Here is a 21,940-nt window from a genome sequence, read left to right on the forward strand (position 1 = left end):
TTATGCTTCTAAACTAAATAAACTAAAAAAAAATTCTAAAAAACTCTTTTATGGGGTTTGCATTTTTTGATTCCATAATAAGTGACATCATACAGTATTTGTTTTTCTCTGCCTGACTTATTTACTTAGCATAATGCTTTCAAGTTCCATCCATGGCATTGCAAGTGTCAGTATATTATTCTTTCTATGGCTATATAATAATCCATTGTATACATATAAGATATCTTGATTTATTCATTGGTTGATAGAAACTTTTTCATATCTGGCTCTTGTGAATAATGCTGGAAAGAACATGGGGATTCAGAAATTGTTTCAAGTTCATAATTTCATTTTTGGATATATAGCAAGAAATGAGATTGCTGGATCATACAGTAGTTCTATTTTTATTTTTTTGAAGAACTTGCATACTGTTTTCACAGTGGCTGCACCAATTACACAACAAGAGAGCACAAGTGTTCCTTTTCTCCACATCTTCACTGATACTCGCTATCCCTTGTCTTTTTGATGTAGCTATTCTAACAAGATGAGGTAATATCTCATTGTTGTTTTGATTTGCATTTCCCTGATGATTAGTGATGCTGAGGCCTCTTTTATTACTGTTGGTAATTTGTCTTCTTTGGAAAAATGTCTAGTCAGTTCCTCTGCCCATTTTAAAAGCAGATTATTTGTTTTTTGTTATTAAATTATGAGTTTTTTATACACTTAAACACTAAACACTTGTCAGATATATAGTTTGCAAATACTTTCTCTCGTTACCTAGAACACCTTTTCATTTTTGTTTATTATTTCATTTCATTTTATCTTATTTTTCTGTGCAAAATTATTTTCTTTTCTTTGTAAGAGAATATAAATTGTTTAAAGACAAGCGTTACATTTAATTCAATTTAATATTCTAAATTCATAACAGTGAACACCTATACAACAAACAGTTGTCTAATAAATAAGGGATAATGCATAAGTACAAGGGGCTGTAAGCTCTTTGTTAGAGGCATAATCACAGTGTTTTAGAGTGCAGAAAGAAAAAAAAAGACATAGCAAGAGTATTTAATTTCCTTTCAATATAAAAAACATTTGCTACATATTTACTGTGAGTCAGGTACTGTAGACAGATCATTTAGTGTAGTGGTCTTCAAGTTATACTCATCTTGCAGTTTTAGTAGCAATATATAAATACCTGGTTAAATAATATTTTTAAATGATTATGGCAAATATCAGACACATAAATATTATTTTGTGAAATTGTTTATTCATATGCTACCTTCAAGATAGAAATTATTAAGGAATATGTGAAAGTAAATAGAAATAGAATTTCAAATATTTTCTTATTAAAACTCAATAGACTGTCCTTTTTACACCAAAAGTAAATTTTTACTGTTAAATAAATATATATTTTAATTCTGATTATTTTAAATTGAGCACAATTCATTTCAAATAGTTAAGACTAAACATAGGAAATAGAAATAGAAGAGAAATACCAAGTTTACCATATATAACAAAAAGAAGAGTAAGCATTATACATAGATATTTAAAATGGTGCATTTCTCTATTCAGAAATGCAATCCCAGTTTATGTTCCAATGGTTTTACCTGGTAGTTGAGAACTGCTATAAGTCAAGTTCATACTATAGTACATTTGTTATGTTTAAACAGAACATACTCTTCAATGGCCACAAAATTTTTGATAGTTGGTTATTAAGAATAAACAGCCACAAAACAAGCCACAGGAAATAAAAAATAATGTTTATAAGACTTTTAGTTTTTTCTTCTGTTAAAATTGAGCCAATCAAAGAGCAGCATCTTTCCATAGTCATTGCACAGAAGAGACAGAACAAAGCCAACCCAAACATAGGCAACTGAAGCAGATATTTTTCAGAATGTATTGTAGGGCACAAAACTGCTCTGTAATTAGACACTACCTGAAATCCTGTGCTAACAAATCTGCAATAATAGTAAAAACCTTTATATATACATATTTGATAAATATTATCCATAATATGTGAATATAAAGCAAATAAGAGAGGTAAAGAAAAGAACTAATATCCGCTGATCATCCATCATGTAACAGGGATATAATTTAAACTTTACTGACAACCTGTAATTTAGAATCCTTAACTTCATGTTTTAGAAAAGAAAGTAATTCATCCATCCAATAAATATTTAATGAGTGTCTACTACGTTTCAAGTGCTATTTTAGGTCTTGAGGATATAGCAAGTACAGCCCTTCAACTGTTAGAGCTTATATTTTTGTGGGATTTGATAGACAACAGTATAAAAACAAATATATGTATTACATACCACTTGATCAAAAGTGTTATGGTGAAGAACTAAGAAAAACAAAGGGTGATAGAAAGTATTAGAGGTGGGGGTATTATTTTATGAAAAGTAGTCAGAGAGTTCAGAAAGAGTGCCATATTAGAATCTGAGAAGCAAGCTAAACGTAAATATCTGTGTGTGTGTGTTGGTGGGGAGAGAGTTGAAAGATACAGAGACAGAGAGAAAACTGGGTAGAAGAAATAATAGGTGTAAAGCATGATGAAAGAATACTAAGAAGAAAGTCAGAGTACCTTCAGGATAATAAGCATGAGTCAGAGATAAGAGATAACGTCAGTGGTGAGAACCAATATAAAGATTTTGTCTTTCACATTGAAAGTAATTGGAAAGTCATTAAGCTTTGATCAAAGAAGTGACATAACTTGGGTAGATATAGAACCCTTTTGAAAAATAGAGTAGATAGGAGGGCACAGCAGAGTTAGAGGGCCCAGTGAGGACACCATTGAAATAGTGTAAGAAATCATTTAAGAGTTGGTAGATGTTGTAAAGACAGTGTCCATATTCATAAAATATTTTGAAGGTAGTGCCAAAAATGATCTGCAAGTGGACTGGGTGCAAAGTATGAGAAAAATCAATAATTTAAGAAATACTCCAAGAGTATGAATTGAGAAATTGTAAAAATAGAAGGGTGGGGAAAATTTCTTGAGAGAGAAAAGAGGAAGGGAATAACCTTTATTTGTTTACATGTTATATTTAAGAAATGTATAACTTTATCAATGTGAAGATGTTAGAAGGTAGAAAAATGTAAGATGGTGACATATATGGAAGAAGTTTGAGCCAGAGATGGGAATTTGTGGTCTGAGGATGTTATCTAATACTACAAAACTAGACCACCAACTTACACCATACACCAAATAAACTCAAAATGGAAAAAGGACTGAAATATAAGTCACAATACCATAAAAGTCATAGCAGAAAACATAGGTAGTAAAATTTCAGACATCCCACATAGTAATATTTTGGCCAATTTATCATGTAGGGCAAGGGAAATAAAGGAAAAATAAGCAAATGGGACTATATCAAGTTATAAAGTTTCTGCATGGCTAAAGAAACCATCATAAAAATGAAAAGGGGACTGACTGTATGGGAGAGCATATTTACCAAAGATACTTTGAAAAAAGTTTAGTCTCCAAAATACATAAAGAACTCATATGACTCAACTTCAGGAAGACAAAAATCCAACTAAAAAATGGGCAAAACACCTTGAATGGACACTTCTCAAAGGAGGACATAGAGATGGCCCACAGACATATGAAAAAATGCTCAATATCACTAGTCATTAGAGGCATATCAATTAAAACCACAATGAGATATCATCTCACACCTGTCAGAACAGCTATCATGAATAAATCAACAACAAAAAAAAATAGGTGCTGGTGAGGATGTGAAGAAAAGGAAATCCTAGTGCACTATTGGTGGGAATGCAGACTAGTGCAGCCAATGTGGAAATCAGTAGAGCATTTCCTAAAAAAAAATTAAAAATGGAACTTCTTATGACCCGGTGATTCTACTGCTGAGCATATACCCTAAGAATCTTGAATCACTCATTCAAAAGAACTTATGCACCCCTATGTTCATAGCAGCAGTATTTGTAATAGCTAAGTGTTGGCAACAGCCCAAGTGCCCATCAGCAGAAGAGTGTGTGAAAAAAATGTGGTACATTTAAACAATGGAATACTCTGCAGCACAGAGAAAGAAGGAAATCCTGCCTTTTACAACAGCATGGATGGAACTGGACAGTAATATGTTAAGTGAAATAATCCAGTCAGCAATACACAAAAACCATATGACTTCACTTATAACTGGAATCTAAAAACAAAATAAACTAACAAGAGAAAATAGAACCAGAGACATGGAAACATGGGACAGACTGATAGCTGTAGGAGGTGGAAAGAAGCAGAAAGGCCTAGTCTGAGATCATGTATGAATGATGCATGGACATGGACAACAGAGAAGGGATTGACTGTGGGCTAGAGTGTTGGAATTGGTGGAGGAGAGAGCAAGGGAAAAAATTGGGACCACTGAAAAAGAATAAACAATAAAAAAGAAAATAAATAAAACCACAAAACTGGGTAAGGTCACCTAAGAATACAGAGAAAATAAAAAATGAAGGGGAGGAAAGAGGAGAAGAGGGGAGGAGAGAAAAAAGAAGAGAAGGGAGGGAAATGGAGGGTACAGAAAAATCTGAATAATTTCTCTGGATCATGTTACAAGGCTTGCATGTTGATGAAATAAAGAAATGAAGGTCTGAAGATGTGAAATAATTGATCTTATTTCATTATGGTAGGTCACAAAAAAGGGATTCATTTTAAAGTCTTTCTGTGTCTGACGTGTTTAGATTCAGAAAGTTCAAAAATCTGGTTATGTATTGCAATCACATGCAGCACTATTTTAAAAATAATCATGAGCAGCATAATGGCATTTTGATCAACAATGGACTTAGGGTGGTCCCCTAATATTATAATGACACTGAAATATTCCTATCACCTAGGGTCATCTTAACTCTTCTAGTGTCATACATAGCTCAACACACAAATACTTACAAATTGTGTTACAATTGGCTACAATATTCAGTACAGTAATAAGGCTCTACAGATTTGTAGCCTAGAAGCTGTAGGGGAACTGAATTAGGCACTTAAAATATATCTATTTGGCATAAGGATCGTTTTAGGCTGGTTAATTTTAAGAATCAGGAGGCAGAAAGAAGCTCTGTAAACCAAGTAGAAATTACCCTTTGCAAAAAACACATTTATATTTGTAAGGGAAATCTCTATTTGTAAGGGTGTCTTCTTCACTGTACCAGGAAGAGAGGACCCTTATCTCTAGAATTTTTTTATCAATGCAGAAGACAAAGACATAAATCTATATAACAACTTTACCCTTATTTATCTTTCCTTTCCTGGTAACCTGCCATAACACTCTCCTTAGCCCCAACATCTTTTGTTTTTAGCTGAAGGTAGTATGTATATACGTATATATGTATGTATTTAAAAAATATTTATTTTTAGAGAGGAGTGAGGAAGGGAAAAGAGGAGAGAAACATCAATGTATGGCTGCCTCTCATGCACTTCCTAGTGGGAACCTGGCCCACAGCCAGGCTTGTGCTCCAACTGGGAATCACACCAGTGACTCTTTAGTTCCTAAGCCTATACTCAATGCACTGACTCACACCAGCCGGGACTGAAAGCAGTATTAAAGTGGTGGCTTCAGCCATTTCAGTTCATTATTGTTTTCTCAAGTACTTCTCATGTATACAAGAGGAATACATCTTATTAAACTTTTATTTATTTTTTCCTGTTAGTCTTTTTTATTACAGTGATGTCTCCATCAAGAAGTCAGAGAGTAGAGGAAAAATTATTTTTCCTCTTCTATATGGTAGGCTACACCATATAACCTAGTTGTGTAGTAGGCTGTGCCATCTAAGTTTGTGTAAGTACACTCTAGGGTGTTTGTATAACTAGAAAATTACTTAATGACATAATTCTCAGAACATATTCCCATCTGTAAGAAGTACATGACTATATATTGAATTCCAGTCTCTACTCTCTCCTTTCTGTATATCTGTATATAGGTTCTTTTTTTAAAATACAAACATTCAATTGTTCATATGAATATCTAGCATTATTTACTGAAAAGCCGATTATCTCTCCATTGAATTCTTTGCTCTTTTGTTAAAGTTCACTTGACTATATTTGTGTGTGTCTATTTGAGGGATCTCTAGTCAATTTCATATATATAATTTCATATATAATTATATATCACACACATATAATATATAATATAATATATATATGTGTGTGAGTGTGTGTGTATATATATATATATATATATATATATGGATAAGTATCCATATATACAATATGGATACTTATTTTTTTCCACCAATAATTCAGTATCTTGACTAAGGTAACTTTAAATTTAGTTATATCTTATATCTCTTTCACATACTCATGATCTGTTTTTAAACAATATTTTCTGTGCCTATACCATCTTACTGGCACAAAGTAGCAATGATCTGAAGTGATTTCTTATGAAGGTGAAAGACGTGCCAAAGCAGAACTGCATTTGAACATCCAGAAGACAAAAATAGTAACTATAGAATATACAACTTTAACATAGGCCATAGAGACATTGAAATTATTAGAATTTTTACTTACCTGGTTCAGTCATCAATTCAAATGGAGACTACAATGAAAAAAAAAAAGAGTGAGATTCAGAAGAGCATGCATGAAATAATTTGGAAAGAACATCCAGAGCAAAGATATGTCATCAGAGAGCAACACTAAGATCTTCCACATGTTCATATTTCCTATGACTCTGTATGAATGCAAAATTTTAGCAACTATCCCAGAGAAACAAAACTTATATCCACATAAAATTTTGTATACTAATCATTATAGCACAAGTAAAATGACCTTCAATAGGTGAATGATTATCTATTATTTGGTATATTTATTGCATGAGGTACTCAGAAAAATCCAGGAATGAGCTATTATTACATGTAGCAACTTAAATGGATCTCAAGGGCACTATCTGCACTGCAAAAATACATACATACATACATACATAAAAATACCACATATAGTATGTTTCCATTTATATGACATTACCAAAATAAAACAATTTTGAAATGGAGACTAAGTTAGTCATTCATGAGGGTTAGGAATGGTTCTGACCAAATGCATTAAGTGGTAGCAAGAGAAATATCGTTGTGATGATGAAATAATGTGCTTGTAGTTGTAGTGCTTACATGAGTCTATGCATGGGATACACTGTATAGAACTATACATGTACATTCGTCAATGCCAATTTTCTGGTTTTAATATTAGATTCTAGTTATATAAGATATAATTATTGGGGAAACAGGGTGAAGATATATGGAACTACTTTGAACTGTATTTGCAATTTCAAGTGACTCTATAGTTTTAAAAATAGCAAAGGAGGGAAAAGGGAAGGAAGTAAGGAAGGAAAGAAAGAAGGGAGGGAGGGGGGAAGAGAAAGGAAAGAAGGAAGGAAGGAAGGAAGGAAGGAAAGAAGGAAGGAAGGAAGGAAGAGAGAGAGAGCGAGAAAGGAAGGAAGGAAGGAAGGAAGGAAGGAAAGGAAGGAAAGGAAGGAAGGAAGGAAGGAAGGAAGGAAGGAAGGAAGGAAGGAAGGAAGGAAGGAAGGGAAAGAAACGATTTTGGTTTCATCTGCTTTAGGGGGCTTGAAAATGGACTTAAACAATCAAATAAGAGAAATGGCGATATTTGCTCCCCTTTACTTATACAGGGACCTTACTGATACATTTGGGAAAAGAATGTTATAGTTGGATCCCCAATATATCAGATAGAAAATGATTGCCTTGGTTTGGTTGAGCTAAAAGGTGCTTTTAAAAAGCCTGAAAATTGCCATAAATTGACTAAAGAGACAGCACTGTTTTGTATTCGCAATTCTTCCTTTATATATTTTTAATAACTGACCTTTATAGGCATTACAAATATGTCAAATCCATTGCCTGTGAGTTATGGTTTTTTTGAGCACCCTTCATTGGGAAGTTCATGGGTAGCTGTTAATCACAGTGTCTATATTTGTAAGAATTAGAGTGTTAGTTGGCAATCATATGCTTTCTTCTTTGGGTGGCCATTTTAAGTATAATTTCAGTCCATTATAAAACTGAGTGACAAATGCATGCCCTGCCTTCTGGCTTCTTACAGAACATATAATTTCATTTTCATTTTTGCTATCAGAAAGGTACGCTTGTGGTTATTAAATAGTACTTCTGCCTTTTAAGAATGCTGTATTCTGTAGTAATTACTTGCTCTGAGAGAGTACATTTGAAGTTTCCTATTTTAGCTTTAGGATATATTCATTTTTATTTATGAAAAGTACAAATCTGAAATATTGTAGTCACTTATATATGGGAAGAATAAAATTAATTTTATATATTTATATTACTATGTGAAATATACATGCATGTACATATATATATACATGCATCTATAAACTTAGATCATAATTTTGCTTGCAAAACATTAAAGATTGAAAAATTTTATTAATCTTTTATTCAACACTGATGAAGTTTTTAATTATGATGATTATAACTTGGGCTTTCAAAATATTTTAGAAGGATATTTTAAAATATAATAGGGTATAAATAGGGTTTAAAATAGGGTATATTTTAAAATATACAATAGGGTATAATGTCTGTATACACAATTAACAACCTTTTAGGAAGATTTAGGAAAAAGATGTCTGCATCCTTCCTTTCTTCTGAAGCTATATATCTGATGGGAACACAAATTTTTACTCATACAGAACTGAAATTTTATTAGATTATGTGAAGGAATATAGTTTTCTGAAAGTTTCTAAGCAAATATATCAAAGTGCTACTGGTATCTCAGTTCTTCCTAGGGAGTAGCCAAAGGACTGAGACATATATTCAGAAAATGGGCAAGACTCAATAATGGCAATTCAGTCATCCAAAGATAGGAACATCACATAAAGATTGACAATTAATTTTGAAAGTAGGCTGATTTTGTATTTAGTTTCACCCTGGAAGGTAATTTTTTTTTTGCAGACTCTGAAGTAAAACGAGTGACTTGTAATTGAGTACAAATAAGTGAATAACATCACAAGATTATGCTATTCTGGGGAAGCATAATTAATACAATTTTCAGACTAAATATTTATGTGAAAAATAACAATGGTAATGTTAATATAATGTTGAAAGTTCAGACATAATACATTTTCTACACCGCAGTGGGGGCAAAACTGATAGCAAAAGGTGTGAATTGCCCCCAGAAGTACATTTTTTAGTTTTTCATATTGTGTTTTAAAAGCAATTTATGCAGGCATTTTAATGATTTATTTTAGTAGAAGCAGCATCACACTGATTTTCTTACATGTGTTATCACATATTTTCATCAACTGTATATACACCAAAGGAATTTTGTTTTGCTTATATGCTTAGAAAGATGGTTTACAAATTGTGTTCTCTGAAGCCATGAAGAGTTCCACAGAGTGATTTTGGAGAGGATGACAAAATTTAGAAAGAATGGCACTTTATTTTTATCTTCATTCTATAATAGATTTTTTAAAAATACAAATGAGCACTGATTCAAATAATAATTTTTTTAAAGATTTTATTTATTTATTTTTAGAGAGGGAAAGGAGGGAGAAAGAGAGAGAGAGAGAGAAACATCAATGTGCGGTTGCTGGGGGTCATGGCCTGCAACCCAGGCATGTATCCTGACTGGGAATCAAACCTGCGACACTTTGGTTCACAGCCTGCGCTCAATCCACTGCGCTATGCCAGCCAGGGCTCAAATAATAATTTTTAATTTATAAATCAACACTCGATAACCCTTCTCTGTAGAGAATAAATAAGACTTTTTCCCTTATAGTGACAAATCTTACTTAAATACGAATTCAGTCAGAATTAACTATATTTTTTCATCCTAAGGAAATCAGATGTTTTAAATGCATATATTTTTATTGCTTTATTTTACAGAGAAGGAAAATACTTTTCATGTTATCTATAAGTATGTGATGTTTTTATAACTAAACATGATGCATTTTTAAGTATTTCAAGTTCATGAAATTTTGGTAGAAGTTAGTACACATGGTCTGGCAGAAGTAAGGCCTGCCTGAGTATGGTTGGTGGGGAAATAATATGGGTGTAATAATTTATAATTTCAATTTGAACATTTCATCTAAAATGTCATATGGTATGCTTTGGTGTGATATTATTATGTTACAGAATTACATGTTTATGATTTTGTAATAAAAAAGGATACTATTTGTGCCACACCCTGTATTTCTTAAATCCTCATTAATTCCCTCATTCCTCTTCTATGAAACTTTATTTTTCACTATCAAATGTCTTTTATTTATACATATTTATATTTATATTATTTATGTTTATATTTATTATTGTTTAAGTGCTTACAGTTTTTCCTACCTTTCTCTCCTTCTCCTCCCTTCCTCAGCCCCAAACTCTCCCCACCTCAAGTAAATCCCCACATTATTGTCCCCATCCAGGTGTTGTGTATTAAATTTCTTTGGCTAATCCTTTCACTATCTTTCAGCCCATCCCCCACCCTCCTTTTGGCAGCTGTCAGTCTGTTTTACGTATCTAAGTTTCTGTTACTATCCTATTAGTTTTTTTGTGTTCATCAGATTCTACATGTAAGTGAGATAGTGTGCTATTTTTTTTTTTTTTTTCACTGACTGGCTTAATCACAATGGAATACTATGCAGCAGTAAAAAAAAGAAGAAATTCTGACATTTTGCAATGGCATAGATGGACCTAGAAAAAATTATGCTAAGTGAATTTATGAAAGTATATTTTAAGCTAATCATGCAAGAGAGGGCAACAAGGAATTCTAATAAAGTAATATTACAAAAGTATAAAATCTAATTTACTGATATTTTATATTTCTAGGTGACACATCTTAGTACATTATATATTTTTTATTTTATATGTTTTTGATTTCTTGTTGTTCAGTTACAGTAAGAAAGCAGGAATGACTACCCTTCACTCTGTGCACTTTAAATGTTATTATGTATAACAAGGGTGTACATGTGTTTACTGAAGACAGTCAAATCAAATGCCTAGAGATAATAATTTAGTAGTAGATGGTTATCAGACTTTTCATGGACTATGTTAGGGGAAATATGGATTGAAGTTATTAATCCTTCACTGCTATACTTTCAATGAACTCTTTTATTCTAATAATAACTTTCATTTTTTATATACTCTGCAGGTAAGATCACATAGGAAAAATACTTAGTTTATTGCCAAACATGCAACTGCATTGCAGGTGGCTGTACTTATATTCTTTCTATGAAGGTTTTTGGTTCAAGGAGAAATAGGGGTAGTGCTAATGTTCCAGACTGAGTATCTATAATTCTTGATTTCTATTACCGTCATGGACAATCACATTTAAAAATAAAAAAAAAAAAACAAGAATCAATCTTAAAAATTACTACTTACAAATAATGTAAGTAGTATTTCACTGGTATATTATATTTAGGAGATTTTAAAATGTTAAAAGGGACACAGTTCATTACCCTTTTAAAAATTAGTTTTAGAAGGGTCTTATTTGAATTTTTGTGAAATTTTATAACTTTTTTTAAATACCATGAAATATGCTTTACAAGTAATTCCTCCTATTATTTTCTTTTTATCCATTAAGTGCGTGTGCACATTTCCAATTTGGCCTAATTCATTTCTCCCATTGCAGCCTCATACAACAGATTACACTAGTCAGTGATGTGTTTATATCCAGAGTCAAGTGATTTAGGGAACTACCAACATAGCATTTATAAAGTCAATGAATACACTTGTTGCTGAGATACCATGGGTAAAATTGTTACCTTGATTTCATCAAGATGTAAGCTTATTTAGAGCTACTAATCTTTCAAAGTCTATACTATAAACAGTTTTGCTCTCAGTTTTATGTGTGTTTAATTTAATTAACTTTCATTAAGTGGGGAATAATTGTTCTGCAAAAATCATGTTTGAATTATTTAAAACTATTAATATACTATATAAACTAGAGATGAAAATGTCATATATTCATTAAATAAATAAATTCATTAAAATTGCTTCTACCTCTCTCTCTCTCTCCATATATATATATATATATATATATATATATATATATATATAAACTTGGTTATAAATAATACTAAATGTTCAATAGAGCATTTTATTTAGTTGAGGTCTTTTTTTCTTATTTTTAAAAATATTTTATTTATTTTTTTTAGAGAGAGGGAAGGGAAAGAGGAAGAAAGGAAGAGAAATATCAGTGTGTGGTTGCCTCTGGCATGCCCCTCGTCCCCAACCCAGGCATGTGCCCTGACCAGGAGCCAAACTAGTGACCCTGTGGTTCTCAGGCCCATGCTCAATCCACTGGGCCACACCAGCCAGGGTGACCTGAAGTCTTTTTTAAAGAAAAAATACTAAGCCCAAATGTTTCAGGACAAAATTCGTAAAAGAAGGGACCACACTTGGATAATGATATGTTATTCATAAGTTATCATTATCTCTTTTTTTTAGATCAAGTTGCTGAAATAAGTCTAAAACTAGTGGTTTAAAATATGCCTACTTAGGAGGATATGATTTTATTTAATTGTAAAGACTTTTTATCTAATTTTCTAATTATGCCATTATTCTAACTATTTAATTTTCTATTACTGAAAAATTGTACTTGTTCCATATTGTGAAGAAAGTAGAAAAAAACAAAAATAACATAGTATTATATAAATAAACCCCAAATTATGAATCCATTATATGTATGGGAGTTTATATACTTTAAAAACTTTTTTTGTTCATAAATATAAATACAAGTATACTTAAATAATCAGTATTTGGTTGTTTTAACAAAAGGTGAATCATGAAGCAAGTTATTTCATTTTGTATTTTGTATTTACTTATTCATTTATATATTTACTTAAAATATTTTATTTATTTATTTTAGACAGGGGAAAGAAGAGAGAAACAGAGGGATAAAAACATCAATGTTTGGTTGCCTTTTGTGTGCCCTCTACCAGGGACCTGACCCACAACCCAGGCATGTGCCCTAGACTGGGAATCAAACTAGTGACCCTTTGATTTGCAGGCTGACACTCAATCCACTGAGCCACACCAGCTAGGTCATAGATTTTGTATTGATTTTATTTAAAAAGGTAAAGCTGAGATAGCTATTTAGGTATTTTAATAGCCATCGAATACATTTTAGTCATTTCTTTGGAAAATTAATAAGCAAATAAAAATCTGTTTTGTATACTTGTTTTTGCCTAAGTGAAAAACTTGTAGGATATATTCACATTTCTTTTATTTATGGCTAAAATCCATTAAGCTTAATAAATACCATTAAAACAGTGAAAACTATATATATATATATATATATATATATACACTATATATATATACACTATATATATATATATATACTATATAGTATATATATACTATATAGTATATAATAGTATACTATTATATACTATAATAGTATATTATATACTATTAAGTATAATAGTATATAATATACTATATATACTATATATATAGTAACTATATATATATAGTTAATCGTACATTTTAATAGACCTTCCAAGTTTGTATTTATTTGTGTATTCTGACATACAATAAAGCAGTTAAATACTGGTGAGTTGATTAAAATAATCAAAATATACTTTTTGGGTATCTGTTTCACAAAAATCACAATAGATATGTTCAAGGAAAATTGACATAGACTGCAGGAAAGCCAAAGAAAAACCCTTTAGGGTTATTATTATCTTTTTCTTTCTTTCACTAGTAAAGCAAACCCCTTCCAAACATTTAAAATTGTTCCAACACTCATTGCTATTGTTCTGAACCAAGCCATCTTCATTCCTCATCATGATTATTCCAAGAGCCAGCTAACAGGCCTCCTTGTCTACATCTGAGTTCTGTAAATTTTTTTTCTTCCAGACTCTACAAAGATATTTCTAAATGCACAACGTGATAAGCTTCTGAATATGACACCTCAAAAGGCTATAACCTTACTCTTAATCAAATTATTTTGAAAATTAATTCTTAGACTCAAAATGACTTTTGCTTTCCTCTTTGACCCCATTCATTACCATTTTGCTTTAGAATATGCAAAATATTTCCATTCCTTAATATCTGTATTAGTTATCTACTGCAGCATAACAGTATCTCCATAGATATAGTAGTTTAATGTAACATTCATTTAATGTCTTCTTCTCTGTAGGTCAGGAGTCCAGGGATTACCTAATTGGGTCATCTTTTTCAGGGCTCCACAAGACTGAAATCAACACAGCTGCATGACAGTCTCATCTAAGGCTTGACTTGGATGGATCTGATTCAAAAACTCAAATGCTCTTGGCAGAAATTGGTTCCTTGCAGCCTATTGGCCTGAGGGCCTCATTTTCTCAGCTCCTGTCAGGCCAGAGTCTGCCCTCATTTCCTAGGTGGTTGTTGGCTGGAGGCAGTCCTCAGTTTCTGCCACATGAGCTTCTTCAAATGGCTGCTTGTTTTATCAAATCTAGCCAGAGAGATAGTCTCCTAGCAGACAGATAGTGAAAACTTTTGCAACATAATTGGAGAAGTGACATCCAATCACTTTTGCATTACTCTATTGATTAAAAGCAAGTCAACCTTTCTGTCCATACTCAAGGTTACATAAGGGGGTAGATATCAGGAATTAAGGGTCATGGGACCTTCATTAAAGAGTGTCTGTCCTAGGGTCTCTGCACCTATCAGTATTATATCTGCCCTGAAAAATGTTTCTTCAAATATAAACTGGCTTCCTCCTCTCCTTTTGCTAAAGTCTGTATTCAAATGTCAGTTTATCTTAAAAGTGTTACTTGTCTCCATATATAAAGAGTACCCTGCAGACAGTTTTTATTACTGTACTTTGCTTTAATCTTTATGTTTATAATAGTTATTGTCACCAGACATAATACATATTTATTTTGTTTCACTCTTATAGGTAAAGACTTCCTTATTTTTTTAATATTTTATTCTCCTATATACCCTCATCTTCTAAAGAAGTACAAAGTCCAAGAAGGAAGGTGTTAAAAAATGAAGAGCTTTTTTTAGAAATAAAAATATATAATGTATACTTAATCTTAAATATATAATTAAAATGCATTATCATATATTTACAATATCCAATATGATATTTTTAAACAAGTGACTTTTTATTTTTAATGAGGTAAAAAATAAAAATAAATTAAATTAAATTAATTTTAAAAATCAGTTTATCAGTTATACTAGTCACATTTCAAATGATCAATAGTCACATGTGCCTACTGGCTACTGCAATGTACAACGTAGATGGTGAGTAATTCTGTCATTGCAGAAAGCTTTGTTTATCAGCCCTACTTTATATATTTACCAGTATGTTTTATTCTCCATGTCATATTTTGACTCAGAGAATAAGCTGGGTCCAAATCACCTTTTTATCTTCCATATTTATTTCAATATAAAGATTCCAGTTAATTTTACAGAAAAAAGGTGTTGAATGAATAGATTTTTAAGTGGATAGATAAAACACAATTTCATACTAAAAGGAATATGTATTTATTTATATAAATAATGTAACAAATTATTTAATCAACAGATATAACTTTTTTCTATGTTACTTCTTTACATTAGTTCACAAAAACTGGATTACATCATTAAAAAATTGCAAATCATCATGGGTTGTATATCAGGAACAAGAAAAAGTCACTCATGAAAAATATCACTGTGAGAATAAGCAGAGGGAAATGTATTGATTATCCAAACACATTATAATTTTGTTCTCTTTTAAATTTCCTTAGTGATGGCCCTGGCCAGGTAGCTCAGTTAGTTAGAGCATAGTCCCCATATACCATGGTTGAGAGTTCAACCGTGGTCAAGGCACATACAAAAATCAACCAATGAATGCATACATACACATATGTATATAACAACAAATGTGTCTCTCCCTGTCTCTCCAAATCAATAATAATAATAATAATAATAATAATAGGCACGGTGATAAACCAAATCATGCCTGCGGCCTGGCAGAACTCAGTAACATTCAGCATGTTTCATCTTGTTCTATTCCTCTTGAAGCTCATCATAAAATCAGTAGGATTTCTCTGTTCTAATATAGATCAAGAGAGAAAACATTTCCTTCAATTTTGTGAAGAATAAAAATTTTCTAGTAAACAACAGCCTTTCAATTTTTTAAATATAAACTATTTTGGGAGAGTGCATTGAACATGGAAAGAAAAGGTTGTGATAGATAAGATAAAATATATGATTGAAAGATACAGATATATGTGTGTATATCTATAATATTAAAGTTATATATCAATTAAACCTTATTCATATTACATTAAAATTATGAGTAATTTCAATTTTTATCATTTTAATCATCAACTATTTAGATCATAACTATGAATTCCAATATATTGTTTTATTCCTCTATTCATGTGATGAGTAACAGGTATCTGATAACATGTTTCTTATATCTGAGGTTCCAAAAATAAAAATATTTATAGTGATAAGTTCATTGAAGGGCCAATTATAAACAGAAGGCTATGAGTGTATGGAAATACGAATGCAGTTTAAAGCTAGGCAAAATTGTGGAGACAAACATAGTATATTATTATATTCACGCCTGAAGGGAAGACTATGTACCTCGTCAGGCATCTTTGGAAACTCGTCATCTAAGGGGATGCTACCCCTATCACAGCAGATATTAAAACATGACATTCTAGCCCTGGCTGGCGTAGCTCAGTGGATTGAGCGTGGGCTGCGAACCAAAGTGTTGCAGGTTCAATTCCCAGCCAGGGTACGTGCCTGGGTTGCAAGCCATAACCCCCAGCAACCGCACATTGATGTTTCTCTCTCTCTCTCTATCTCCCTCCCTTCCCTCTCTAAAAATAAATAAATAAAATCTTAAAAAACAACAACAACAAAAAAACCCATGACATTCATACATTTGATGGGCCAAAACGTCCTTATGTTTTTTTCTGTAAAATAAAGGACACACTTTTTGTTTTCACCAATAATTATATTAATTTGGATATTTTGAGTATGTTGGTGATCTCCTGCGTAGTATAATGTTATTTTCAATCAATGTCTCAGTTTGATCACTATCAACTTCAACTGGTGTACCAATCATGAGCCATTGTCCGGTGAGGAATCTCCAAATCTTTGGCACTAAAATTCACAAACCGCTTTTGATATATTCCATCAGTCACAGCACAAAAATGGACACATTCTCCATACACAGCACAAAACTATTTTGCATGTGTTTCAGTTGCATTTTTAACTCTCTTGCAATAATAAAGTATAACAAAAATGTTGCATATTTTTTCCATCTTCAATATTAAAATGGCTGCATAAAAATGCACCAATTTTATTTTTTTTTAATGCAAGCTGATGACAGCTGTCACAATACAATCTAACAAAATTGTTTCTAATGAAGTTAAAGACAACTAAGCACTACCAGAGTTATCTTATAGGGGAAAAACTTTTTGGCCAACCTAATATCTTTAATCCTTACTACATTTCTTTATGGGCTAACTGGGGTGGGGAGTGAGAATTATGGGGGAAAATGCAGACAACTGTAATGGAACAATAAAGTAATTAAAAAAGATGGACTAAAATTTAAGCTTTTTAAACCTTTGTTTAACTTTTTTATGCTGAGATTTTTATAGTCTTTGAGCTTTCAGGTGAAATTTCTTATATTTATGTAATCTGGTTCATGAAACTTCTTCAGTCAGATACCTATCACTGTGATTATATTTACATAAGCACACACACACAAAACATGTCTAAACTATGTCTAGCATGTATTTTTTGCACTGCACAATAATATAAAATGTCCCCAATTATATCCCTCAAGCTTGTAAATCAATATGGTTACTTTTCTGAGTACACTAATTATTTTTCACATCATGGTATGCTGAGTTTCTATTTTTTTAAGATTTTATTTATTTTATTTTTTAGAGAGAGAAGAAGGGAAGGGGAAAGAGATGGAGAAAAATATCAATGTGTGGTTGCCTCCTGCACATCCCCAACTAGGGACCTGGCCTGCAAAACAGGCATGAACCCTGACTGGGAATTGAACCTGGGAGCCTTTGCTTTGCAGGCCCACATTCAATCCACTGAGCTAAACCAGCCAGGGTGAGTTTCTGTTTTTATGACAGGAATCAGTAACACGCTATTAGAAGAACAATATAAATTATTTAATTATTTATAAGACCATTTGTTAAAGGAATTATTGCAAAAATAACTTCAAGTTCAACAGAGCCATAGTATAAATTCTTCATTTTATTTTAATATGAGAAAATGTTATGTTTACCTGAAATAGAAAAATTGAATCAATCATATCAAATGTCAAGTATCTCTGAGTCAATTTCTTGTTTTTCCCTGTATCTCTGCAAAGCTGATCTGAGCAAAGAGATCCTTTATAATCAATGGGAGGTTGGTAGTTGGATTAGCTCAATGACATCCAGAAGCATGACTAAGTTAGGGCCTTTGTGTCATTTTCAATATGTTTTCTCTCTTGTAATTTAATATGGACAGGAAACTGCAGATGCATTTAATCTTCAAGCCATTTTATATGAATTCATGTACAAAGTTCATACTATCAGTGACTTCCTTGATCACCTGATGTTACTATCTGCCCTACACACATAATAGGTATTCCCTTATATAATATGTTGTTCTTCATGACATTTATCCCTATTTGATTTTATGTTACAATATATTTCTTTATTTGGGGGATATTTTTGTTTTGTTTATGGTTATAATCTCAGTATTTAGAACCTTTATATCACAGAGTGAGTGCTCAATATATCTGATATGTCTCTAATTTATTTACATGTACTTAATTTTTACAAGCAAGATATTTTGAAGAAATTGCTCGATATTCAACTTGATGAATTTATTGATAAGCTGGTAATATTCTTATTATTTTAGGGAGTCTCATTAAACCATAAATGAGGAAATAACAAAAAACCTATTTGAGTTTTTTTAAGGCAACCATTGTTATTCATACAGAAATTAATGATCTTGACATCCAATTTCAACTTCTAATGTTCCCCAGACAGTGCCCAGGACTCCCAAATAAAGGACCATTTATCTTTTTAATTGTTTGTCTTATATTCCTAATTAATGCAGACCACACTCTTATTTATTACTTATAGTTAGTGAAAAATTTTAGGTTGATTTCTGCCCCAGCAGATCGAGAGGGGAGAGTGTGAAGAGATGAAGCTAAGTTTTATGACTAAGTCTTTGTTTATGATACCCAAGAAAGAAACAGCTTTCATCACGGCCACCATATGATGTTGAGACTGGCTCTACTTTCTATTTCATGCAAAACATGCATCCTAGTGGAAGGAGAGATACTATAATAGTGACTGTTTTGAAGTTAATTTCCAAAAAAAATGATAATCATTGTTATCACCCAGATATAAAAATAGAGTCAAAGATTTTACTTAACACATGAAAGAACCAGGCAGATTTTAGGACCAGTTCACAAGACTAAAAATGGACACATTTATAAAGATAGAATTTTGAAATAATATGTAAATGGAGGCAAATTGATTTTTCAATATGGTGAGAGTAAAGATGTGGAACTTCTACTAAACAGAACACAGAGTGCATATCTACATCTATATTGAACTTGTATTTTGCAAAATAAACTGTGTATATTACAGGCTCTACTCTTCAATGCTAGACATATAGATAATCCTACAATCTCTTCTTCACACTGGAATATCCCATAAATTCTCCAGATCCTGAGTTTGTATTACTTATATCTCCAGTCTATATAACTTCTTCACTGATTATTCACAAAATTTACTCACATTTAAACTTTGTTCTACAGTTCTGACAGTGTTTATATTATGGTTTATATTGACTTATATGATAGTGACTAAATAAAATTTGTGAAATTTATATTGTTAAAATTATCAATTTAACTTTTGTTTTGAGATATTAAAATATTTCCAGATATATAATATAGAATTCATATTATCAGGCTAAAACAAGACAAACACCAAGTGAAGGAGATTATCATTTTATTTACTTCATTTTAATTGATAGAGTATTAATTTAATACCCTCAACTGAGCACACAGTGAAGATATTATGACCCTACTTCCTGTTTCAGAATTGAGGAAATTATTTTGTAATAGTGACAACCAAGTTGTCACTATTGTCGAATCTTATAAATCTCAGAAAGAATTCCTTTAGAGTGTTAAATGTATAAAATTCTCTTTCACCAGTTTGAGATATAGAAGACAATCATATCCAAATATTTTTAGGCATCTGTATGAATCATGTATTATGTCTTCATAATTCTCTATAGAAAAAGGTATTGAATAAAGGACAAAACTACAGCCAGGAACTCATGGTCCAAACAATAGGAAAAAGCCTTTAAATGCTAGTGGTTATAATAAGGTTGTAGAAAATGAAATGAATTTGGAATTTTGATCACCTTTTAATTGGATAATTCATGTTTGCTTGTGTTTCGTGAATAATTTGTTGTCATGCTGGAATTGACTCTGTTGTTCTGCCATACCAATATGATATGATGAGATACAGCCAGTGGTACTAGTTTATGTTTAAAGAAACAAATACTTCCATAAAAGAAAACATAGGGTTGGCAGTTCTAGTATGCCATTTATTTCATTATGATTCTATCCCATGTGGCATACAAGTGTCAACTCATTACTATCTCTTTAAGGAATAGAATAGCTTGCCGTTCTGGTTAAGATGGCTACGTTGGTAAACACGGTAAACCACATCATAATTATAAGTGAACTGTAGAACAGCTGTTATTCAGATCTGTCTGAATCTAGCTAGATGAAAGTCCTACAATCAAAGATTTAATGAAGAAGTCACATCAAGACTGGCAAAGGCAGCAGACATGCAGAACAGGATGGTACCACATGCACATGTGCTGGATAAAAATTGGGAGGGATATCTTGGTGGCATAGGTCTTCCCTGAGGAGTGAGAGGTCCCAGTCCCTCAACAGTTTCCCCAACACAGGGTTCCAGTGCCAGGAAGAGAAGTCCCTATAATTTCTGGCTGTAAAAACCAGTGGGAATTGAGGCTGAGGGTGACAGAGGGTTTGTGACTTCTGTCACAGACAGAAGTCCCAGGTAGTTCCTCTTAAAAGGTCCACACAGTGGCTCACTTGAATTCCCTTTCTCTGAGTTCTAATATTAGGAGAGCAGCTTAAAAGGTACAAAGGATGTATAGGGAGAAACTGAGTTGTTTAGCATCAGGGCAAGAACTAGAGGGGCACCTTTTTCCCAGAAAGATATGTGGGCAGAAGCCATCGTTCCTTTCTGAAATCCACCCCCAGCACAGAGCCAGAGGATGTTCACTATTTCTGAGTCTCCATCAAACTGGTTCAAACTTGTTTGCCCAGCCCTTGTGATTCCCCGAGAACCTAACCCACCCAAATTTCAAGGGCAACCTGTCTTTTTTCAGTGGCTTTTTGATATAAACAACCTGCCTTGGTTCATGCTTGAGATTTTCCTAAAATCTCAAATAGGCAGCTTCTAGCCTCAGCACGCCCCACAACCCTCAGTAAGTGGCTCCAGGACTGGCACTAGAGGCAGCCAGCCTTGGCTTATAGCTTGTCCTCTCCTGGGCATCTCCAAGGTCAGAAGTAATAGTCACTTTTGGGTTGCTTTTTAGCTCATGCTGATTAGCTACAGGCAGGACATAGGTGCAGCGTGACCTTAGCCTGTACCTATTGGGAGTCCCAGATACAGTGTACTTGGTGAACAGCTTCAGACCATGTCAAAGCATATCACTCAACCACCCCCAGAGGCGAAACATTCAAGGGACAAATTCAGAGGTCACCTCAGCCCTGCTGAAGTAAGTTCTACATGGTGGGGTCAGCCCTGCACTGCTTATATTCCACAGGAGTCAGTGGTTGCAACCAGTCCTTGCAACCAGTCCTTGCAGCTGAAGACCTACCTGTAAATCCCTTTGATTGATGTGCCAACAACAATCAAGTCTCAATTACAATAGGATGGTGTACAGAGACCACACAGAGGTGGGGAGGGTAAACCTGGAGTGTCCAGCTTGGGTTATTGGGGACGCTCTTCCATTG

Source organism: Phyllostomus discolor, chromosome 11 (genome assembly GCF_004126475.2).
Source record: "Phyllostomus discolor isolate MPI-MPIP mPhyDis1 chromosome 11, mPhyDis1.pri.v3, whole genome shotgun sequence".
Classification (NCBI taxonomy): Eukaryota; Metazoa; Chordata; class Mammalia; order Chiroptera; family Phyllostomidae; genus Phyllostomus; species Phyllostomus discolor.